Genomic DNA, 22,835 nt, shown 5'->3' on the forward strand with positions numbered 1-22,835 from the left:
TCCACATAATGGACTATGTAACTGTAGTAAGGAATGAAGAAGATTTCTATGAACTGATGTGAAATTATTTCCAGGATATTTTGTTAAGGTATCAAAAGCAAGCATATCTATTTAATACTGCCCTTCTTATATGAGAAAAAAAAAAGGAATATAAGAAATAAAAGAGCAGAAGAAATACAAGAAGGGCAAACCAGAAAGTAATGAGATTTTGTTACCTGTAGCATGAGGTGTAATGGAGAGAATGAAGGAATGAGAGCAGTGTATTAGGATGAGGGAGAGACACAGGCAGAGGGAGAAGCAGGTTCCATACAGGGAGTCTGAGGTGGGACTCGATCCTAGGTCCCCAGGATCACACCCTGGGCTGCAGGCGGCGCTAAACCGCTGCGCCACCGGGGCTGCAGTGTATTAAGATGAGAATAGAAATTCATCTGATTATCCTTTTTATATAGCTCTGCTTCTTAAAAATATGTGAATATTACACATACTCCCCCCAAATAAATAAATAAATAATTAAAATCAACCAGGTTGTGGTTGGTGGGAATCTAAAATGGAATTTAAAAAATAATCAATGAACCTAATTTACTACAAATGAATACCATACACACTAAAGGGAGAGGTGAAGAAAAGAATAAGCCTAAGAAAGGCTGGCAAGTAGTAATCTGAGTATAAACCATATGGCTAAAGACAAAAATAGCTGTAAAAATATTATGATCTACTTTTTCAATTTATTTTTCATGGGACATGGGGTAGCAATTCTAAAAGTAGTTTATATGTATATTAAGATTGAAGAAGTAGATGACGTTATTACAGTTAATGAGAGTTATGTTCTATAAAAATAACAAATAGAGAAAGGAGGGTGGCTAGAATGAACCCCATCCTGTTGAGGTTTAATTGGAGATATTCATAGAAATTCATACTCTGTTTCTCTGGCTCTCTGGCTCTCTGTGTCCCTACATCTACAGATTGATTGAGAGATAAATGTAGATGTATATGTATGCATGTGTTAATGTATTATACATACATATATTTCCTAGTTCTGTCCACTGAGGGGCCCAGAAGGCAAGAAAAGCCAGTACCACACACAGTATCTAATGCCATTCCAAATAACGGGGATTTGTTGGAGAAAACACTTATCTCCAGGGTCAGGTCAATGAAACACATCATAAGGTTAAAATATCTTATAGTACCAGAAACAGCAATGCAGTGTTCCACAAATGATGGAGGCATGTCTAAAGGATAAAGGATCCAAATGACCAAATCTGGGACAATTTTAGCAACAAAATAAATAATGATAGAATTGATATGTAACCTAAAGAATAAAGTGATTATTCCTAAGCCCACATTGATATTAACAAATTGAATCAATCAATAATTAAGTTGTGGAACAGCTTTTCCTTACAACAAAATTTCAATTAATAAATATGGAAATAATTAAAAATAGAAAACCATCATTAGGCAAATATCACAGTAATAATGGCAAAATCCATCATTGTATGATAAAGTAGTTGGCAGAAGTATGATGAATAATAAGATATTTACATAATATCTAAGAATCTTCTCACAAGATAATTATTAAATACAAAAGGAAAATAAGAACATTATAGATAAATCTCACAGATACCACCTTAACCAAGTGATCGAATTTGACATTACCAAAAATAGAACATACCAATATCATGTATTTACTTACTGAGGAGAGTTCATTGCCTTTAGAGTTCTTGCTCAAAATAAACAATCCCATTCTAATCATGAGAAAACATCACATAAATCAAAATTCAAGAACATTTTATAAAATAACTGACTAGGTCCCTTCAAAACTGTCAAAGCAACGAACGAAAAGATTGAAAACTGTTTCCTAAGGGAGTTTCTACCTATCTGTCTGCGTTCTAAATCTCATAGCTTTATCGTTTTATTTTCCCTCTTCTGATCTCTTTACACTTGTTGGTTAATGCCTTATTTAAAACACGTTGTTATCACTTTTGGAGTTTCAAGAGAAAATGGGGGCTTATATTGCATGCTTTATCAAGAACATTTTGAAGTGAATCTAGCATTTAATATTTACTGCAGTATATTGTAGTAAAGAATACAATGGCTTCTAGAAAACAACAATGTCTGGATTTTTTGTCAAGGTATCCCCATCATTGCTTCTGTACTATCAGTGCAAATGATGGCATAGTAAGAAAGCTATGAAAATGCGAGAAAACAGTTGACAAATGGTCTCAGGGATTCCATGTCCTCAGAGCCTACTTTAAAAAAGAAACTATTCTAAAGGATATATTTTAAGACAAAAAAATTAAGTAACTTCTAGAGGATGTACTCAAAGAAGAAATAAGTCTTAAGAAATATTAGAATGTTAAATTTCTACCATTCAATAATTAATGATGAGAAATATAACTGTGTAAATAAAGATAAACTTCGAACGTATAAAACAAGCAAGAACACAATTCTGTTTTCCTTTCAAAAGGCTGCACTGTCAATTTCTTTAATACCTTCGGAGACCTTGCCCGGACCTATAATTTCATTTCTTTTTTTTTTTTTTTTTATCATTTTTTTTTTTTTAATTTATGATAGTCACAGAGAGAGAGAGAGAGAGGGGCAGAGACATAGGCAGAGGGAGAAGCAGGCTCCACGCACCGGGAGCCCGATGTGGGATTCGATCCCAGGTCTCCAGGATCGTGCCCTGGGTCAAAGGCAGGCGCCAAACCGCTGCGCCACCCAGGGATCCCTATAATTTCATTTCATCTCCTGTGGGTTAGGGTATGGGCGAAATAGATAAAGGGGATTAAAAAAGTACACTTACCTTGATGAGCACTGAGTAATGTATAGAATTGTTGAATCATTACCTGAAACTAATAAAACACAGTTTGCTAATTATACTTCAATAAAAAATGCTGAATAAAAAAACAGTTACAATGTCATGAAATGTTTGGGAAAAATTTACCCAATATTTACTAGACCTTTAGTAAAAACAAACAAACAAAAAAAACAAAAAACATTGCTAGAGGAAATAAAAAATATACCAATACATTGAGAGATAGTCCATGACCATCAATTGGAAGACTAAATGCTGCTAAGATTTTAGTTCTTAAATTGATCCATAGATCAGTTTTTTTTTTTTAATGGAAATTGACAGGCTGATTCTAAAACTTATTTGGCAGTGCAAATAAATAAAGTAGCCAAAACAATCTGCTAAAGAACAAAGTAAAGAGGTTAAACTATGTGATTTTAAGACTTTCTCTAACACTACAATAATCAATACAACTTGACAGTGCTATAAACATAGACATATTGAAAAATGGAACAGAAAGAAGTGTAGCAGTGGGTGCCCGCAATATTCCCAATTGATTTTTGACAAAACTAACAAATGAATTAAACACGACAATGTAGTCTTTTTTTTTTTTTTTTAAGGTATTGGAATATCTAAATCCTGATATGTAAAAAAGAAATCTCAACTCATGTTTAACACCATATATAAAAATTATTTTAAAATTGAGTATGCACTTAAACGTAAAGCCAACAATAAAGATCACATAAGAAAGAATTCATGTGACTTTATGATAGATTTCATAAACAGAGGATAACAAAAAAACACTAATCATAAAAGAAAAAGAGTGTTAAATTGAACTTAATCATCTTAGGAAATATTTGGTTTGAAATATACCCTTAATATGAAAATGCATGTATATTTCACAATTCATACCTTGATATACTGTTTTAATATTTATTATATATTTAATATTTATATTCATTTTTATTTATTATACATGCATATATTTAAATGTTTTATTCAAATATAATAAAAAATCTTACAACTTAATAAGAAAAAGACACATGACCCAATTAGAAATGGATAAAGGTTTATACCTCATAAAAGACAAAATAGACATTAATAGGCATTAATAGACATTAAAAACATAAAAGATGATTAACATCGTTAGTCTTTAGAGAAATGCAAATTAAAACTGAAATACTCCTCGCACTTACTAGATCTCCTAAAACTAAAAAAATGACTGATGATAGCAAATGTTGAGGAGGCTATGCAGCAACTGGGACCCATACATATTTTTGTGAAACATTTTGGTGATTACTTATATAAATTAACATAAACTTACCATATGACTCAAGATTCTTTTTTTAAGATTTTATTTATTTATTTATTCGTGAGAGACACACACACACACAGAGAGAGAGAGAGAGAGAGGCAAAGACACAGGGAGAGGGAGAAGCAGGCTCCGTGGGGGAGCCCAATGCAAGACTTGATCCTAGATCACAGGATCAGGCCCTGAGTCAAAGGTAGACACTCAATCACTGAGCCACCCAGGCATTCTTCAATAATTCTACTCTTAAGAGAAATGAATACCTAACACAAAATATTTGTCCAGAAAGTGTCTTGCAAAATTATTTTTTCTAGAAGCCCTATTCATTTATTTATGATACCTTAAAACTGGGAAGAATTCAAATATCCACCATCAGGTACATATATAAACTATGGTATATTCAATGGAATATTTGTTAAAAAATTAAAAATTGAACTACTGATACATGCTACTGTAGTGAGGTATTTAAAAAAATACAATACTGAGTGAAACAACTCACACACAAAAGTACGTAGTTTTTTTTTTTATCAATTTATATGAAATGCTAGACGGTAAACTAACCTTTAGAGACAGAAAACAGATTGTTGGTGTCCTGTGATCAGAGATAGGGAAGGGGTCAAGTAAAAAGGAGAATGAGAAAATGTTTTGATGGATGGAAATATAAGTTTTCTTTTGGATAGAAGTTAAAATAGGCTACGTTCATCAAATTATATAAGACATAGGACACATTTTATTGTAAGTGAAACTTTAATAAATGAACTAAAAATGTAAAACAATACTACCTTTAATGTCACTATTCATAGATTATCCTTTACTCCTTTTTTGTATTCTATAAGGATACTTCTATCTATATAAATACTTATTAAAGTAGGTGCATGGTCCACGCATTTTCTCTTTACCTTTGCAGCTAAGAAATTTCACCTGGATGAACCAAAATGAGGATAATTTAGCAAGATTCATATTTGATATTTACTGGTATTTTGGAGTCTTTTTGTAGCACATGATTATTTTTTTCTTACATTACTATTTTATTTTCTATCATCTATCTCTTGTATTTTCTTTTATTCAAGAACTGTTAACAGGATGTGTGTTGGAATTTTAGGCTCTGTGTCTCTGTTTATCAACACTTATTTCCTACTTCAATTTCTGTGTTCTTTTATTCTGCATTCTTAGAAAATTCCTTATTTGACCTTTACTTTCCCTACTCATTTTATTTTTAAATGTTCAGTTGGATTAATTTATTATTATCAGGACATTTTGAAGGTAATGTTACTGTCTTAATTTCAACAATCATAGCTTTAGTTGCCAAAAATTGCAGTATTTCTAGTTCTGAGAAAACTTTTCAATTTCTAGGTATGATAGCTACTCAAAGTCTCCAAAAATTAATTCCTAATTATAATTATTTTAGAATTTCCTCCTATTTTCTGGTGTATTCTTTTGCTTTGTCAGTTAAGACTTTATTGAGCTCATGGCTTTTCCTTGTAGCTGTTTGTTTTTTATCATATATTTTGCAATTTTTGACTGCTCTGATCCCGGGACTCCAGGATCAGGTCTCAGTGCTAAACCACTGAGCCACCAGGGCTGCCCTTGTTGTTACTTTCTTACTGTACCCAAGTTATAAAATAAATCATATCATAGGTATGCATGTATAGGAAAAAACATAATATATTGGGTTCAGTACTGTCTGCCATTTCAGGCTTCCAGTGAGGGTCTGGGAATGAATCCACCATGGACAAGGTGGGGTCTACTCTATAGGGAAGTGGAAAACACAGTACTTTCTTAGCTTACTTGGGAATGTCTGGGAGTGTAGGTTTTGATTGTAGGGTCCCCAGCTCCAGTGTTTTGGCAAGGAAAAGAAGGACAAGGACCTGTAGACTAGTGCTTTTCTTTAGTGTGTTTGAGCAACTTTAATTTTTTCCCCCTGGATGAAGAAGAATCTCATTTTTTCCTAGTGGCATTGATTTTACTTCCAATGTTATGATTTTTATTTTTGTTTTGTTTTCATTTTGGAAAGAGAGTTCAACATATTTAAATAGTCATCTTGAACCAGTATTACTACTTGGCAACTTTCATTTCAACAATAGAAATTCCATGTGTTTACCTCAAATAGTATTCTTCTATGCATTATTTAAATGGCTCTCTTTCATCACATTTTATCAATGCAACTGCCATAATGACTTCACTAATCCCTTTCCATCTTTCCATACTATCACCAAATCCCTGGTGTAAAATGCAAATTGTGCATTTTTAACATTAAAAAAAGCACCTCTAAGAAATTCTGAAAATAATTACACATATATATTTACTTCATCTTGTCCTTATTCAGAGTTCTGAAATTTAAGCAAATTCATCCCAGATTGTATACATAGTCCTTTTCTACTGGCAAAGATATTTGATATACTATACTTGAAACAGCCATTAGTCTAAGTCATAATCAAAATTATTAAAACAAACATGGCTAATAAAAGAAAAAAAGTTGAATTCAACACTTTAATGCATCTGCTTTGAAGTTCCACTTCACATAATGCTGGCTAATTTTCACATCTATTTTTCTCTGAACTGACTTCCAAGGATATTAGAGAAATGCTTGGAAAAACATATTTTAAGGGACAATTCCTTAAAACATCAATTCTAAGAGTAAGATGAACAAAAGCTATCATACAAGTGGATAGCAAATGAAATTTTCTCGATTCGTTAGATGAAGATGAAACCTTGACAAACTTCCACATAAAAATCTTCAAAAGCTTATCACTTATGACATTCATGATAAATTTTGATTATTTGTTCTGGGTTTTCATGAGTGATAATAAACAAAATCTGGGAACTTAACTCTATTTTGCCAATGAGTTTCTTTTTTTTTAATTTGCTTATCTCCCAGTTCATCTTGTTGTAATACAAATACAAATGCCACAATTAGTTTTAAAAAATCAACATAGGGACATCTGGGTGGCTCAGCCATTGAGCATCTGCCTTTGGCTCAGGGCATGACCCTGGAGTCCCAGGATTGAGTCCCACATCGGGCTCCCTGCATGGAGCCTGCTTCTCCCTCTGCCTGTGTCTCTGCCTCTCTCTCTCTCTCTGTGTCTCTCATGAATAAATAAATAAAATCTTTTTAAAAAATCAACATAATGATGTTCCATTAACATTTCTCTAAAGTAAAACATGACCTTGAATCCAGAAATAATAACCTTTGAAAGGTAAATGTTGGAGGAAAGTTAGAAATAACTTCATATACAATACCTCTGGCATGTATATTAGAACCAAAACACTTTGTGTAGTCCAGAACTGATTGATGTCCAAATTAATCAACATTAGTATGCCTTAAAGAACTTCAAAGCTTCCATCTGAAGCAGAGACTGAAATAGTTAGGTTAGTTGTTATTTTTGTCCTTTGAACTTGTCTTTTTTCTCATAACTCGACCCATGTGAGATTTTATGTAGTCTCATGACTTTAACTGTCACCCCTTTACAGATGACTTTCATCTCAGAGTCCCTAGGTAGGAGCTTTGGATCTATTTCCAATTGCACAATTTGACAGAAGCATACTTTGTTCAAATAGTACTTCAGATCCAAGAAACTTGCTCTTTCCCAAGTGTTTCTACAACAATCAACTGCACTACCATTTTTTTAAGCATCCAGATCATAAAGTACAATTTAAGTCATCTTTAACTTTTCCAACTTCTTTACATTGAATTCATTCAAAACTTCTATTTTCCCGCATAGCTGATCCTATACCACACTTTTTCATTCCTGTGGTCTTTGCCTTAATCTAAGGCCTTCATCACGTTCCACCTAGAAAACCATGCCCTAGCCTTTTAATTTGCCTACCTGCCTTCTTTCTTCTCTCACTCCTTCCTGTTTCTGTATTTTACCTCTGGTCTCTTTGTCATAATTAACCAGACATATTTGTCTTAAAATATAAATATTATGATACTGAAATTTTCTGAAAAATCTTTAGGGTCTTCTCCATGAATAGCTAATGGCCCTTTTTCAGAAATGTTTACACAACAGTATCTCTCCCCACCCATGCTCTTCTGCTATGGACTTTGGCTCTATCCACCAAAATTCACCCACCTGAATCTGGCACATATTACAGCTTTGATCCACTGAATAAGGTAGACTTGATGTGCTACCTCCTGATGAAACTCTTAACTGCTGTGCAATTTAACACTTTTTGGCCCTTGAAAACAAATTGCCATATAAAAAGTATTACCATGCTTTATGAAGCCTGAGGCACATAAAGTATGGTAATACTGGAGGAGAAATGAGAAAGAAAACATCTAGTCTCTGGACATGTGAGTAAAGAGGAGGCTTTGGAAGTGCATCCTGCAGCCTAAGCTCTTCCATCTGACTCCATGTTGAACAGATATGAACAAACACATCACATCCTTCCCAAATTCCTGACTCCTTCATTTGTAAACAAAATAAAATGGCTGCATAATTTTTTGGCATAGTTTATTTTGCAGCAATAGATAATTGAAGTGATGGCAAATAATTTTTTAAAAATAATCTAATATTTTTGCTGTAATCTGGACAAATCATGACTTCTAGCCAAATATTTTACTTTGTTGAACTTATCCCAATTGTGCAGATCAATATTAGATTACTTCTTATTTTTTCCTTTTACTATAAACCTGCATACTTTATATTCTTTACAAATACTGTTAACTTGAACTAAAACCCTCCAAAGAGGCAAGAACTCCAAAGGCTAATCATTCTTGTAAGCTACTACTCAAATATCACCAGTTTCTAAAGTGTTACTTTGTTCCTGCAGCCCCAAATTTCTCTGTGTGTTCATCATCATAAAAGCATTTTCATTTGATATTTATGCCTTTCTTGCTTTTATCACATTGTGTCCTTACATGGTTTTCTTGCCCATGTTTGTTAAGTAGGCTAGGCTCAGTGGGGGTAAAAATATCCTAAATTTTATTAACTCAGATAACCCACAGTGCAGTAAATGAGTGTCAGTGAGTGGCTTTGCACTCTAGTGGTGGTGATTTCATCTAGTAGTTCTTAAAAGTCCTTCTAGCAAGTGTTTTACAGCTAGGAGATCTTCACATCCTTCACTGGATCTTCTGCATCTGTCCTATAGCTGAGGAAGGAAATAGCAAGCAAAGGATTTCATCAGCAGTTGAGAAGCAAAGTTAATAAGTAAAATATAGTACTTTTACCTACATTCCTAGGGTTGGAATAAATCACAAAGTTCAATTTCAATGCAAAGCAAACTAAAATTATATAATAAGAATCTTAAACATGTTCTTTTAAGTTTCCATGTAGAATTTTTTCAGCAAAACTATGTCTTGGTACAGAGTTGATGAGCCATATGACAGACTTGAGTTTAATTTGATCAGGTACATCCAGCTTGCTCTTCAGAATGGCAGCTCAATGTCCCTAAGCAGCAGATCATGATGGTTCCTGTCAGTTTTTTTTTATCTTGCCAACACCAGACATTATGGTATTTTTACTTAAACAAGTCCAAGAAGATGTTTATGTATACAATGGAATATTACTCAGCCATTAGAAATGACAAATACCCACCATTTGCTTCAACGTGGATGGAACTGGAGGGTATTATGCTGAGTGAAGTAAGTCAATCGGAGAAGGACAAACAGTGTATGTTCTCATTCATTTGGGGAATATAAATAATAGTGAAAGGGAATATAAGGGAAGGGAGAAGTGTGTGGGAAATATCAGAAAGGGAGACAGAACATAAAGACTCCTAACTCTGCGAAACGAACTAGGGGTGGTGGAAGGGGAGGAGGGCGGGGAGTGGGGGTGAATGGGTGATGGGCACTGAGGGGGGCACTTGACGGGATGAGCACTGGGTGTTACTCTGTATGTTGGTAAATTTAACACCAACAAAAAATAAATTTATTATTAAAAAAACACAAGTCCAGTAGGCATAAAAGAATATCCCATTGTTGCTTAACTATTTAACATTCAATTATCTATTAATTATGAACTAATTTAATATATTATTATTTTTAAAAATAATTTTTGACACTTACTTTTTATAACTTTGTCCTATTTTTCCATTGATATGCAAACTTTTCCTTTGGCAATCTATTGGCAAACTATTCTTAACATATTTCATGCGTCTGTGTTATATATCATCCTATCATCTACTCTCTATAATTTTGGTAGCGGTGTTTTAATTGAATAGAAATATTCAATTATAATTTAGTCAATTTATCTATTTTCTAATAATTTGCATATTTAAAAATTTGTTTAAAAATTCTCTTCCAGAGTCTATTTTCTTGCATTTTTTGTAAACATGATACTTTTTCTTTCACATTAGTTCTTTGATCTATCCACTGTGTGCTCATATATGTCATATTAGATAGGAATTCAACTTTGTCTCTATATACTGAGTCAGTTTTTTAGACGTCATGGCCAGAGTAGTTTGTACATTTACCATTGAATTGCAGGATCATTTTTATCATGTATGTCTTGTATGTCATACATATCATGTATGTATATTAAGGATCATTCTTTCAGGCCTCCATTTGTTCCATTAGATATTTTTCTGTTTGTGCAACAATACTATCCAATTTTTTTTATTATGGCGTTGTTGTATGTTTTAATGTCTAGTAGAGTAATTCCTCTTGTTACTTTTTTCATTTTTTTAAGATTAAGTTAGCTTTTGTGGATCTTTATTTTTTGAATAAATTTTATAATAACTGAATTGAAATCCTGAAAAATATCAAAATGCAATATTGAATGGGATTGCATTGAATGAACATATAAGGCATAATTTGGGGAATAAGCAGCCTCTTTGTGTTATGATTTATTTTATGCTATCACTTTTTTTGGAGTTTTAGGTCTCTTAAGATCTTTATAGCTGATACTCTAAATAGTTTTCTACTTGATTATATATGGTATAGACACATACAAAATTTTATGACTTGATTTTATTTCTAACAACTTTACAAAATTATTTTATCAGTAACAAAAACCTTTGAATATGGATTTCTAAAATGATTTTCAGACATTTGTAAATACAGCAATTTATTTTTCAATATTTATATATTTTCACTTTGCAATATTGGTGATCAGGGATAGTAGTATTATGCTAAACAGTAGTAAGTACTCTGGGTATCTTGTATTTTCTATTTTTGTTTAGTAAAATACTCTATCAAGTTAACAGTACTTTCTATACTTTCTATTTTAAAGTTTTATGGCTTTTCAGGATGCCTGGGTGGCTCAGGGGTTGAGAGTCTGCCTTTGGCTCAGGGCCTGATCCCTGTGGTCTCGGGATCGAGTCCTGTACTGAGCTCCCCCTGAGGAACCTGCTTCTCCCTCTGCCTATGCCTCTGTCTCTCTTTCTCTCTCTCTCTCTCTCTCTCTCTGTGTCTCTGATGAATAAATAAGTAAAATCTTAAAAAAAATAAAATTTAAGGCTTTTCAGCTTTTCCACATTTTTTGAGGCAGTCACATGATTTTAAACTTTAACTTATTAATGTGGTAAATTATCATTACACTTATGCTGATGTCGAGGTATCCTTGCATTTTAAAGGTAAAACTACTTGATTCTGACTGTATTTTTTGAGAACAGTATCCGATTTGGTTAGCTAATATTAAGATTTTAATGTAATATTTTATTTATTAATAATCAAATTTAAATTTAATTTAGGATTTTTGATTTAAAGTTCAAAGGTGAAGTAGATCTATAATTTTATTTGCATTGTATTTATTTGGTATTAGTATTAAGATTATATAAGCCTTATAAAATGAGTTTGGTTTCTGTAACTCTTTCTTCTATTTTCTCTATAAAATATTTTCATTCTTATCAGAGACCTACAAAATAGAAATTGTCATTCTTAATTTATAGTTGATATAATTTAAGATGGAAACTATTATAATTTTCTCAAGGGCCAAAATTTCAACCAAAGTCTATATGATACCAAAGTCTATTGAACTTTTCTATAGTTACATATAACCTGTCCATATTCACGAAATATCCGTGAAATGTATTCCAGCCTGGTCAGGAACCAGGCTGACCATGTCTGCATCCTGACTGCCATTTGCTGCCTGAATGATCTTGATTACTGTATTAGAATGAGTGATATGAAATTACTGATATTTGGATGTTTTAATTTATAAAATGACAGTATCATATGATTTAACCTAATATTTAATCATTTGTATTCCTCAATTTCTTCATCTTTACTAGTGTGTTAATAGCATGAATCCTTTTTTTTTAAGGAACATTACAAATCTATGTAGGTAGGTTTCTAGAATAGTTCTTGAATGATAGTAAGAGCCTAGGGCCAGTAGCTTATTATAATTACCACTTATTTTTAAAAGTTAAATCTAAGTGTGTCACCTTTATGTTAAATTTTTATACATCACATGAAGATATAATTTTCAGAAAATGATGCTGGATGGAGGTTCACACTAGTGTAGTGATTTTTACTTCAACATTAAACATTGTTTCAAAAAAAAAAACATTGTTTCCAAAACAGAATGAAATTTTCTTACAAAATTTTGGATTTGAAGGTATGCAATTTTTAAAATTTTTATTTATTTTATTTTTTAAAGACTTTATTTATTCATAGAGACACACAGAGAGAGAGAAAGAGAGAGGCATAGACACAGGCAGAGGGAGAAGCAGGCTCCATGCAGGGAGCCTGACATGGGACTCCATCCCAGGTCTCCAAGATCAGGCCCTGGACTGAAGGCGGTGCTAACCCGCTGAGCCATCCGGGCTGACCTGTTATTATTATTATTATTTTTTTAATTTTCGCTTTTAAATAGTGAGGTTTTTGTTTTACCCATAATATGCATTGTTTTAATCATCTAATTCATTATTACTCATTTAAAACAAAGTGTTAATTATAATTGCGTCAGAATGCCAGCTTTGCATATCTACTTAAAAGCATTTCAGTATTTTATAGCTGAAAGTGTTTATTTCTCTTTTTAAATTTTTTTTTAGATTTTTAAAATTTATTCACGAGAGACACAGAGAAAGAGAGGCAGAGACACAGGCAGAGGGAGAAGCAGGCTCCATGCAGGGAGCCTGACATGGGACTCGATCCTCAGTCTCCAGGACCACACTCTGGGCTGAAGGCAGCGCTAAAACACTGAGCCATCGGGGCTGCCCAGAAAGTGTTTATTTCTAATTTAGAAGATTAATGTTTTGCAGTTGGGATACAGGAATGACAAACACAAGGGGATGACTGCAGAGGGAGATTTAGAGTGAATTCTGGCAAATAGAGCAACAGGCAAAATCTCTACTGGTTATTTTGTTGGTATTGTAGAACCAGATCATAAGCATTATAATTAAATTAGAAGAAATGTCCTAGTTCACATCAAACTGGAGGTTAAAGAGTATTTATCCTTAGTTTCAACTGGAATCCAAATTCATATTCACTCTGTTAACCTGCAATAGCAACATGAATGGAATAGATTGCCTTGTACATAAATATTTTTATAGATTGTTTTCCCTTTTATCCCAATTTATATTTTTCTTTATTATGATTTATTCAATTTTAGGTAACATAAGCTGCTAATAAAAATTCAAAAATATAGACTTGCTTTTTAAAAAATTCAGCTTAATTAGTGCTTTAAAAGAATGTCATATATATTTCTTTTGTCACTTAAGATAATTTCAAAATCTATAAGCTATTTTTTTAATATTCAGGTATACATAATATCCATTCAGTAGTTACTTTGTTCTAATAATGATAATTTTTAAAACAGCAAAGTTAGGATTCAGAGCCTGATTCAAGCGTGTTTGGATATATAAACACTCTCTTACCTCTTTTTAGAGAACTCACCCTTTCTGCAACTGAGAACTGCTGTGTAAGTGGAGTAAGTGGCCAACTGTGTGGCTGGCTTTCAGAGACAGTTGTAAACATTTTGCCAGTTGGCCAAAAACATCGTTTTGATTAAACTTTCTTCCACTGGATAAAACACTGTCTCCAGAAGGCACCTGTTAAAATCAGAAATGAATTATTTGCAAGGAGGACTATGCTGAACAGAATAGAGATGTTGGTTAAACTTATGCATATCGCCCTGGAGAGAGCTCAGTTCCTCAGATAAAGACATGAGGATACTACATGATGAAATTTTTGCCTGAGGAATTTACCAGGCACTGTAAACACAAAATGAAGTTCGAAAGAATAGAATGGTCATATTTGAAACATATGGAAGGGAATTATTTATCTGTGTTTGTTCTAAGGGATTTTGTACTATCACACACTTTCTTTTTTAACTCCTTCCCAGATGACCGTATGGTTCTGTAGGTAGGGTAAAATACAGTGTGGAGCCCTGAGCCTAAAAATAGAAAGCACTGAACTGGAGGTAGAAACGGGGAGAAGGTGATTTCATTTATGTACCTTCTAAGCATGAGATACTTTTAACTCTTAATCCCCGCTGGACATGAATTATTAAATAGCTAATAGTATAATACCAGAAAGATAACCATTAAAAATAATAATGTACCTGCTTCTATCACTATTTTTAAAATACTGTCTAGATATAAATCAATAAATTCTATAATTTATATAAGCCAATAAAATTAGGAGAAAAACAAAATAAAAGTTATAATCTTATTTTTGTATGTTACCGATCTACTATATGACTGCTAAATAATTAAAAATAATTATATTCGTTGTGGGGAATATGTCTGTGGTCCATGAAAATATATATTCTTGAGATATATAAACTCATCTTAAATGAGATAATCCAAATAATCCAGCTATTTCCCTGAAAATGTATTGTATTAATATCTGAATATTATTAAGCCATTCTTTATTTGATCATTTTGAAATTCAAGTAAGAAAATGACACTGATCTTGAATTGTGTGAAATTATTAAGGGGATGCCTGGGTGGCTCAGTGGTTGAGCGCCTGCCTTTGGCCCAGGGTGTGATCCTGGAGTCCCGGGATGGAGTACCACATCGGGCTCCCTGCATTGAGTCTGCTTCTTCCTCTGCGTGTGTCTCTGCCTCTCTCTCTTTCTGTCTCTCATGAATAAATAAATAAAGTCTTAAAAAAAAAAAAGAATTTAAGCATAATTGCTTACATAACTCCAAGCAAAATCAGAATGAATTTGGTCATATTCCTTTACAACACCATCTTCAAAGGACAGAATTTATTTTGGGTAGTCCTATTAACCAAAATAAAAACAAAATCAGAAAATTTTCATACCTTTACATTCAATGAATACACTTTCTCTTTATTCAATGATAAAACTTTAAGCTTTTTATTCAATGATAACTTAAAATTATGATATAATACTTTATAGAAAATAGATTGCCTTTATTTTATTATTATTATTATTATTATTATTATTATTTTTAGATTGCCTTTAAACATGCTTTTTTCAGTATTGGCTTTTATCATTCCAAAGTTAAAGAGAGATTACAAAAGAAATAGAAAACATAAATACAGATATTCAATCAGAATATTATCACTATTTTTGTTCTCCCCAAAGTAGAATGCAATTATAGCTTGTTTTCAAAATGGATGGTTTGAAACACAAATCTCTAATATTTCCCTAATCATTTCAAAAGGAAATAAGTATCCTTTAAAAGTAATTCTGAGAATAGGAATGGTGTTTTTTAAAACAATGTTTACTAGGAGAGGTTTTGCTAATAATATGAGGATAAAATTTTTAAAAATCATGTTTTTAATGCTATATATTTATTGAACATCGATTATACCAAGTTATCTTGTAACTGTATACTTGAGCATACTTGTAAATGAGCATACTTGTAAATGTCTCCTCTCATCTTCTGTTTCTCCCTCTGTCTCTGTCTCTATGCCTTTGTCTTTAGTTCCTTTGCAATTTTGATATATAACAACACAATATGAAAAGATACTTAGCAATTTGTTTCACAGGTAATCTTTCAGCTATTATAAAATGGGGTAATATTTTATTATTTTTGTCTGCTACTAGATTAGTATATATTTACATCTGTGAAACTACTACCATGTGCGTGTTTGGTCGCTCATTCATCCACTGATTTTTTTTTTTTTTAACCTATACAATGTCTTATATCCACAGTAATCCCATAAGGTGTATTTTGTTAGTGCTATTTTACTTTACTTTATTTTATTTATTTATTTAATTTCATCAATAATGAAAGTAAGCATCTTAGTGCCTGAGTTACTTGCTTAAGATTCCATAGGAATCTTAACAGGAAAGATTTTAGTAGACTAACTGCCTGTCTTCTGATTCTCTCCTCTTCCTGGATAGCAGATGGACTAATTACAATCTATGAGTATACTTCTTTCATTTTCTTTTCTTAGAATTTACCTAAGCAAAATTGAATTGATTGAAATGCTTTACTTTGTATAGTATTTTGTATTCTGTCATATATGATAGATAAATAGGTAAATAAATAGATACATGTATATATGCATACATATAACCTACAAATATATATATGGATATATACATATTATATATAATATAATTCATTCGTTTATTTATTCATTTTTATTTCCTTTTATGACCACAATGCTCCTACCAAACTTTCAGACTATCTTCAATTTCCAAAACTTCTGTGAAACTCCGATTTACTCAATCCCAAAGATCCCTCCATTATTTCATAATATTAATGACAATGATAATAATAAATACAACAATTTAATGTTAATAATATCTGATATTTATAGAGGTCTTATTAATTCCAGTCACTGTCCTTTGTGTTTCATATGTAAAACTGCACTTATTTCTCAAAACTCTATGAGATAATTACTATCAATATGCCACTTTCACAGATGAGGAAATAAAGTCACAGGAAAATTCATTAATCTGTTCAGAGTCACAGCTAATAGTGATAGCATTAGAATTCTAAGTTCAGGCAGTCTGACTCCAAGTCCATACCCCTAACCAATAGTCCTTACTTGTTTTTTAATAATACTTCTGCATTTACATTACTTATATCATTTTGCCTCACGTTATAATATTTTGAGTAGGCTCTCTATTACACATATTTTAACTTAATATTTAATAAGTATTAATCTTGCACCAGGAACTGCTATATGTGCTTAAAATATAGCACTGAGAAAGAAATGGTAAATGGAGGAAAGAGAACTTAAGAAATTTAACACTGATGAACTAAATGATTTAAAATATTGTTAACTATTATAAATACAACAAATATTGTGTATTGTAGGATATAACTTAAAGGTCATATTGGATTAAATGGTCATGGAAGGCCTCTCTAAAGAGAAAGCATTTGAGGTGAGATGAGCCCTGGATGAAAGAAGTTGCCAGGAAAGCAAATACCAGAGGTCAGAGTGTTCCCACACAGAGGGAACAACAGATTTAAAGGATGTTTTAAAATGAAAGGACTTTCCATGTGGGAGAAGTGAAAAGGAGGAGATGATGTTAAGAAATTAATTCTAAGAGAAAGGAAAGATCCACCTTATGGGTGCCTCATTAGTTTGATAGACGATTGGTTTTTATTTTAAACGCATGAAGTCATTGACAAGATGAAAGGAGGGAAGCGGAAGCGACATAAGCCAACTTCATCCCCCCTTCCTTTATTTTGAGGACACTCTCGCTGCTACATGGGACTATAGGGAAGCAGTGGAACCCATTAGAAAGCTATTGTAGATTTTTATGTGTGACTAATGTTAATACAGAAATAGGTAGAGAAATGGATGAATGTAGTTTTGAGGTGAACAAACAGGAGCTAATATAGTCTCTTAAAGGCAGAAACAATTATTCACTTTTATATGTCCAAGAGTGCTCTGAATATAGTAGACCTTTCATATTTCAATATATTGAGTGTGCTTAAATGGCAATTGCATCAGCTAAACTATTTCAAAGTTCTATTTTATTTCTAAAATACAACAGTAGTTTTAGAGTTAGAATGTTGATGTTTATATGTTGAAAGAGTTACTCTAAAAATCTTTCTAAAAAGTGAAGTAACTCTTGCCTGCTTTCTCTCTATTGGCTAAGAGGAAAATTTATAGCACTAAATCTATATATTATAAAGAAGAAATGTCTAAAATCTATAATGTAAGCTCTCATCTCAAGAATGTAGAAAAAGAAGAGCAAGAGAATTATAAATGGTATAAACCTATTAAAAGAAATAAAAAAAGGAAAATAGAAAAAAATGAGTGAAACAAACATATGGTTCTTTAAAGGTATCAATAAAATTAGTAGATTTCTAGCAAGATTGACAAGTCAAGAAATGGAAGACACAGAGCACCAACATAAGGCATGAGACATATGACATCATTACAGCCCCTGCAGACATGAAAAAGTGAATGGCTGAATATTTAAAATATCTCTACAAACATAATTTGTCAATTTAGATGAGATAGATAATTTTGTTCAGAAGCACAAACTACCATAATTTACCCACTATGAAAAAGATACTTTGAATAGTGCTGTAACCATTAAAGAAGTTAGTCATAATTAAAAGCTTAAAGAAATCTCCAGGTTGGGATATTTTCTTTTTTTTTTTACAAATTTTTAAACATATTTTCTGTTGTGTATGTTTTTTTTTTTTTAAGATTTTATTTATTTATTCATGATAGACAGAGAGAGAGAGAGAGAGACAGAGACAGAGAGAGAGACAGAGACAGAGACACAGGCAGAAGCAGGCTCCATTCAGGGAGCCTGACATGGGACTTGATCCTGGGACTCCAGGATCAGGCCCTGGGCTGAAGGCGGTGCTAAACCGCTGGGCCACCAGGGCTGCCCTCACTGAGTAATTCTACAAGATATTTAAAGAAGAATTAATGCCAAATCTCCACAATCTCTTCCAGGAAATCCAAGAGAAGGGAACCAATGTCAAATCATTTTATGAGGCCATAATTTCCCTGATACCCAAACCAGAAAAACAAAACAGTACAAAAGAGAAAACTACAGATAGATGTTCTTGAATAGTACAGTGCAAAATTCCTCAAAATATAAACTACTGAACCTGATAAGTAAAATATATTATCATATATTGTATGATAATATAAAAAGTAGTGATATGCCATGACCAAATGGATTTCATTACAGAGATGCAAGGCTGGTTCAAAATTTAAAAATCTGCCATATTAACAAGTGAAAGAAGAAAAATCATATGATTATGTCAATCCATGCAAAGAAAGCATTTGACAAAATTCAACATTTATTCATTATAAAAATTCTCAGATATCTAGATTTGTATAGGGCAAGTTTTACAATTCGATTAATTTGATAAGGTATATGTAGAAAAACATACTGAGCTCTATTCCTTGTTTCCCTTCTCTCTCTTGCCCCTGCCCCTCAGTACCAAAAGACTTGCAGCATTTTTACTTTTATCTTCTCTCTCTCTGTTTTTTTTAAATAAAGATTTATTTATTTGAGAGAGAGTGAGTGTGTATGCTTGCATGATCAATGGAAGGGGCAAAGGGAGAGAGGATCTCAAGCAGATTCCATGTTGAATGTGGAGCCAGAAGTGGGGCGGGATCCCACTCCTGAAATCATTACCTGAGCTGAAACCAAGAATCTGACACAAAACTGACTGAGCCACCTAGGCCACCATTACTTTGCTCTTCTAAAGCTTTTTGTTTGGCTTCTTGGCTTGGTCGATCATACAGTTTCAGAACTCAGCAGAAACTTTGAAGGGACAATCAGATGAGCTTTGGGCTTAGGTTTTTCTTTCTTTCTTTCTTTCTTTTTTTTTTTTTCCTTTTCCACCATGATTCTGACACTTCCAGTCTCACATTTTTGTCTCCTTAGTCCTGCAATACTGCCAAAGCTGTTTTCTCTGTCTCTTAGTATAGTCCCTCTTCCTGGGTTCACTCCCTAGATCCTCAGACTCTTATGTCCAGATTTGGTGAATGCTTCAAGGAAAAAAATCAAATGGCTGAAAATTGACTCACTGATTCATGACTCCCTCTTCTTTAAGATTTTGTCTTCTCAATTTTTGGCAGCCTCAAAGACTCTCCCATATAATCAGAAATTCATTTACAATTATTTTTATCATAGCTTTTCCAGTTGTTTTCTGTTTTTTTTTTTTTTTTTTCTAGTTCTTGTTTTTTTGTTGTTGCCTCTTGTTTTCTGCTTGTTTTTAGTTTCCAACAAAATTGCTATGTCTTGTAGTACTGGGCGGGGGGCGGGGCGGGGGGGCTGGAGTAAATTCAGTAAGTTATTGGTAGCTGTTGTTTATCAAATTGCAAAAGTTCCCCTACAGTCCCAAACCTTTGGCTTGCTGCAAGCTACATTATCTTAGCTGGAAGTAGAATCTTAAAGCAGAGGTTTCTCAAAGCTTAGAGAAGTAATCATGTAGAAGTGACACGGAAGTGAGGAAGACACTGATGCATTATCTGATCCTGAAGAATGTGAAGTGTTGGAGGAGTAGTCTCAAAAAGAGTGTCACAAAGGAAAACTGAGTGTCAGTTAATGCAATGATAAAGAAGGAATAGTTTGCAATCATTGTAGAGAACTCTATAAAATGGAACCCAAAACAACAGTAAAACACATTTAACTGTTTTTGCCTCACTGCTTTGTTTCATTAGGCTTGTTATTTCCATGGTTTTAGGTTATCCCTAGTACGGTTTATATTCTTGCCATTAGACCTAGTGATCTGTTTGTTTAGTTATAAGCCAAACCATATATTGCACAGTTTAGATCCAGTCATGTTCTCCATCAGAAGTTCTGAATGCTGTCCTTTTCAAGTAGATTATGTTCAATGGAAATAATTCACTGTTTGAAAACACAGAAAAAAAATTAATATTTATGCTGTTTATAGGTGAGAATGAATGATTTCCAATAGGGATTTTGGATTTTCAAATAATAGTCTTCATTATTATAAACCAAACCTACTTAACACACATAGATATTTTTAAATAGTTTTAGTATACTACTGTTTTAAGGATTCAGGCTAATGCAAATCTCAGTACGATGTTTACATGATTTCTTTAAGTGAAGGCCATAAAATGCATTAATTACACATGGATATAGGCTAATTTTCACATGTATTGTGTATATTTTTGATAATATAATATGTCACTTCAGAGTTTTGTGGATTTAGGTTGGCAAGATTATATTCCATTTCATACAGTCTTAAACAAATAGGAAATGTGTTATTTTACACAACTTAAAGTAGAAGATAGTATGATCAATTATGTCATTAAAGTCCCAAGGTCTTTCCATTTGTCCATTTTGGCAACTGCAATAAAACTCCATCACAAGATATATATCCCCCTGTGTTTGCAACAATACTACTCAAAAAATATAGGCATTTCCTACTGAATTAACACTGTTCAGAGGCAGACATTTCCAATGTTTCCCTTTTAAGACTGAATAAGTTTTTCCTAGAAATACACTAACATCACTAACCAGAATTTTATTTATTTATTATATTTATTTATTTATTTATTTTTACTAACCAGAATTTTATTCTTCATTTCTAGCTATTCCAGTCATTGATGGGGAGCTCCATGATCACTTTGGGTCAGAAATCTCCCATGAGGTTAAGGATGGAACTGGTCAACTTGAAAACAAATGGTCAAAGGTAAGGAGTGAAGTGTGGGCCACTCTATTAAAGTAAAATTTCTTTCTTTTTTTAAGAAAGATTTATATATTTGAGAGAGAGAGAGAGAGAGAGAGATAAAGAGAGAGAGCACGCACATGAATAAGCACAAATATGGAGAGGGGTAGAGGAAGAGGGAGAGAAAGAGAAAGTCCTAAGTAGACTCTGTGCTGAGTGTGGAGCCCACTGAAGGGCATAGAGCCTGTCAGGGGGCCCAATCTCATGACCCTGAGAACAAGACCTGAGCCAAAAGCAAGAGGTGGACACTTAATGAAATGTGCCACCCAGGTGCCCCTAAAGCTAGATTTTTGATAGGGAGGATGAAAACGAGGGAGTTGGTGAATGCTGATAGTTACACGCAATGATCCATAAATGACCATTATTTTATATCATCTATTGTTCTAAATATTTTTACATGTTTTTTATTTACATTTATTTCATAATACCCTCTAGATTATTTTATAGATTAGTAAGGGAGTGAAATACAGAAAATGCATTTTACAGGTAACTTGATCTTTTCTCAAACCCTTAATAGTACAGCTGGGAACCTTATCTGTCTTCACTCCTATTACTGCTTGATTTTCTGTTCACTTTTCTGTATGCTTCTTGAAAAGAAATAGGCATTATTCACAGAAGCTTTTCAGTATTATTCCCGTACCACTGTAGATTCCTGAACTTTTTTCTCATGATAATTTCTCTGTATTCCTGGGTAAAAGAAAGCTAGCTACCATCATTTGAGCTAGGATTTGTGGGAACATTTTCTCACATCAGCTATTCACTGAAAACCTAAGTAGCTTGACTCAAATGAAACAAATAAAGATAATTTATGTTTTATGCCGTTTCTTATTTTATTGACATTAATACACTCTTATAAAAATATTTTCCTCAGAAATGAAATGGTTTGGGAAAATTATGGTTTCATAATTTTTCTAGTTGTAGCTTGCTTTAATGACTATATGAATTTGTGAGGAGTTGTATGTATGGTCACTTTGGCCCTGAATCACTTAAAATGTATTTGTATACTTTACAGATGTAAGAAACAAATAATGTTTAACATTATTTATTTTGTTTCATTCTTTCTTTTATTTTCTTAGGGAAAATTTTTATTTCCTTTTAAACCATGACAACAGATTTATATAGATTTATTGTAGAAATGACCTGATATTTTAATTACATCCTTTTTTTTTTTTTTTTTTTTTTTTTTTTTAAAGAGAGAGATAGCAGGATGAGGAAGCAGAGAGAGAGGGAGAGAGAGAATCTCAA

The 22,835-nt window shown here is 32.7% G+C and overlaps 2 long non-coding RNA genes across 5 annotated transcripts in view; one reads left to right on the forward strand and one right to left on the reverse strand.

Annotated features, from left to right (window-relative positions):
• The window catches only part of LOC140639881 (uncharacterized), a 148,452-nt gene that overhangs the window by 22,352 nt on the left and 103,265 nt on the right, over positions 1-22,835 (forward strand). For both annotated transcript variants that reach the window (XR_012036532.1, XR_012036533.1), the window contains one exon: positions 21,454-21,554. This is a non-coding gene — a long non-coding RNA (uncharacterized lncRNA). The remainder of the gene's footprint in view (positions 1-21,453; positions 21,555-22,835) is intronic.
• The window catches only part of LOC140639883 (uncharacterized), a 56,377-nt gene continuing 42,541 nt past the window's right edge, over positions 9,000-22,835 (reverse strand). Inside the window, exons 3-5 of one of the 3 annotated variants that reach the window (XR_012036535.1) lie at positions 15,125-15,208; positions 13,876-14,030; positions 9,000-9,188 (exon numbers count right to left, since the gene is read on the reverse strand). This is a non-coding gene — a long non-coding RNA (uncharacterized lncRNA). Of the gene's footprint in view, positions 9,189-13,856; positions 14,031-15,124; positions 15,209-22,835 lie in introns of all 3 variants that reach the window. The other 2 variants (XR_012036534.1, XR_012036536.1) reach the window with 2 other exon arrangements.

The sequence above is a fragment of the Canis lupus genome, chromosome 9 (genome assembly GCF_048164855.1).
Source record: "Canis lupus baileyi chromosome 9, mCanLup2.hap1, whole genome shotgun sequence".
Taxonomy (NCBI): domain Eukaryota; kingdom Metazoa; phylum Chordata; class Mammalia; order Carnivora; family Canidae; genus Canis; species Canis lupus.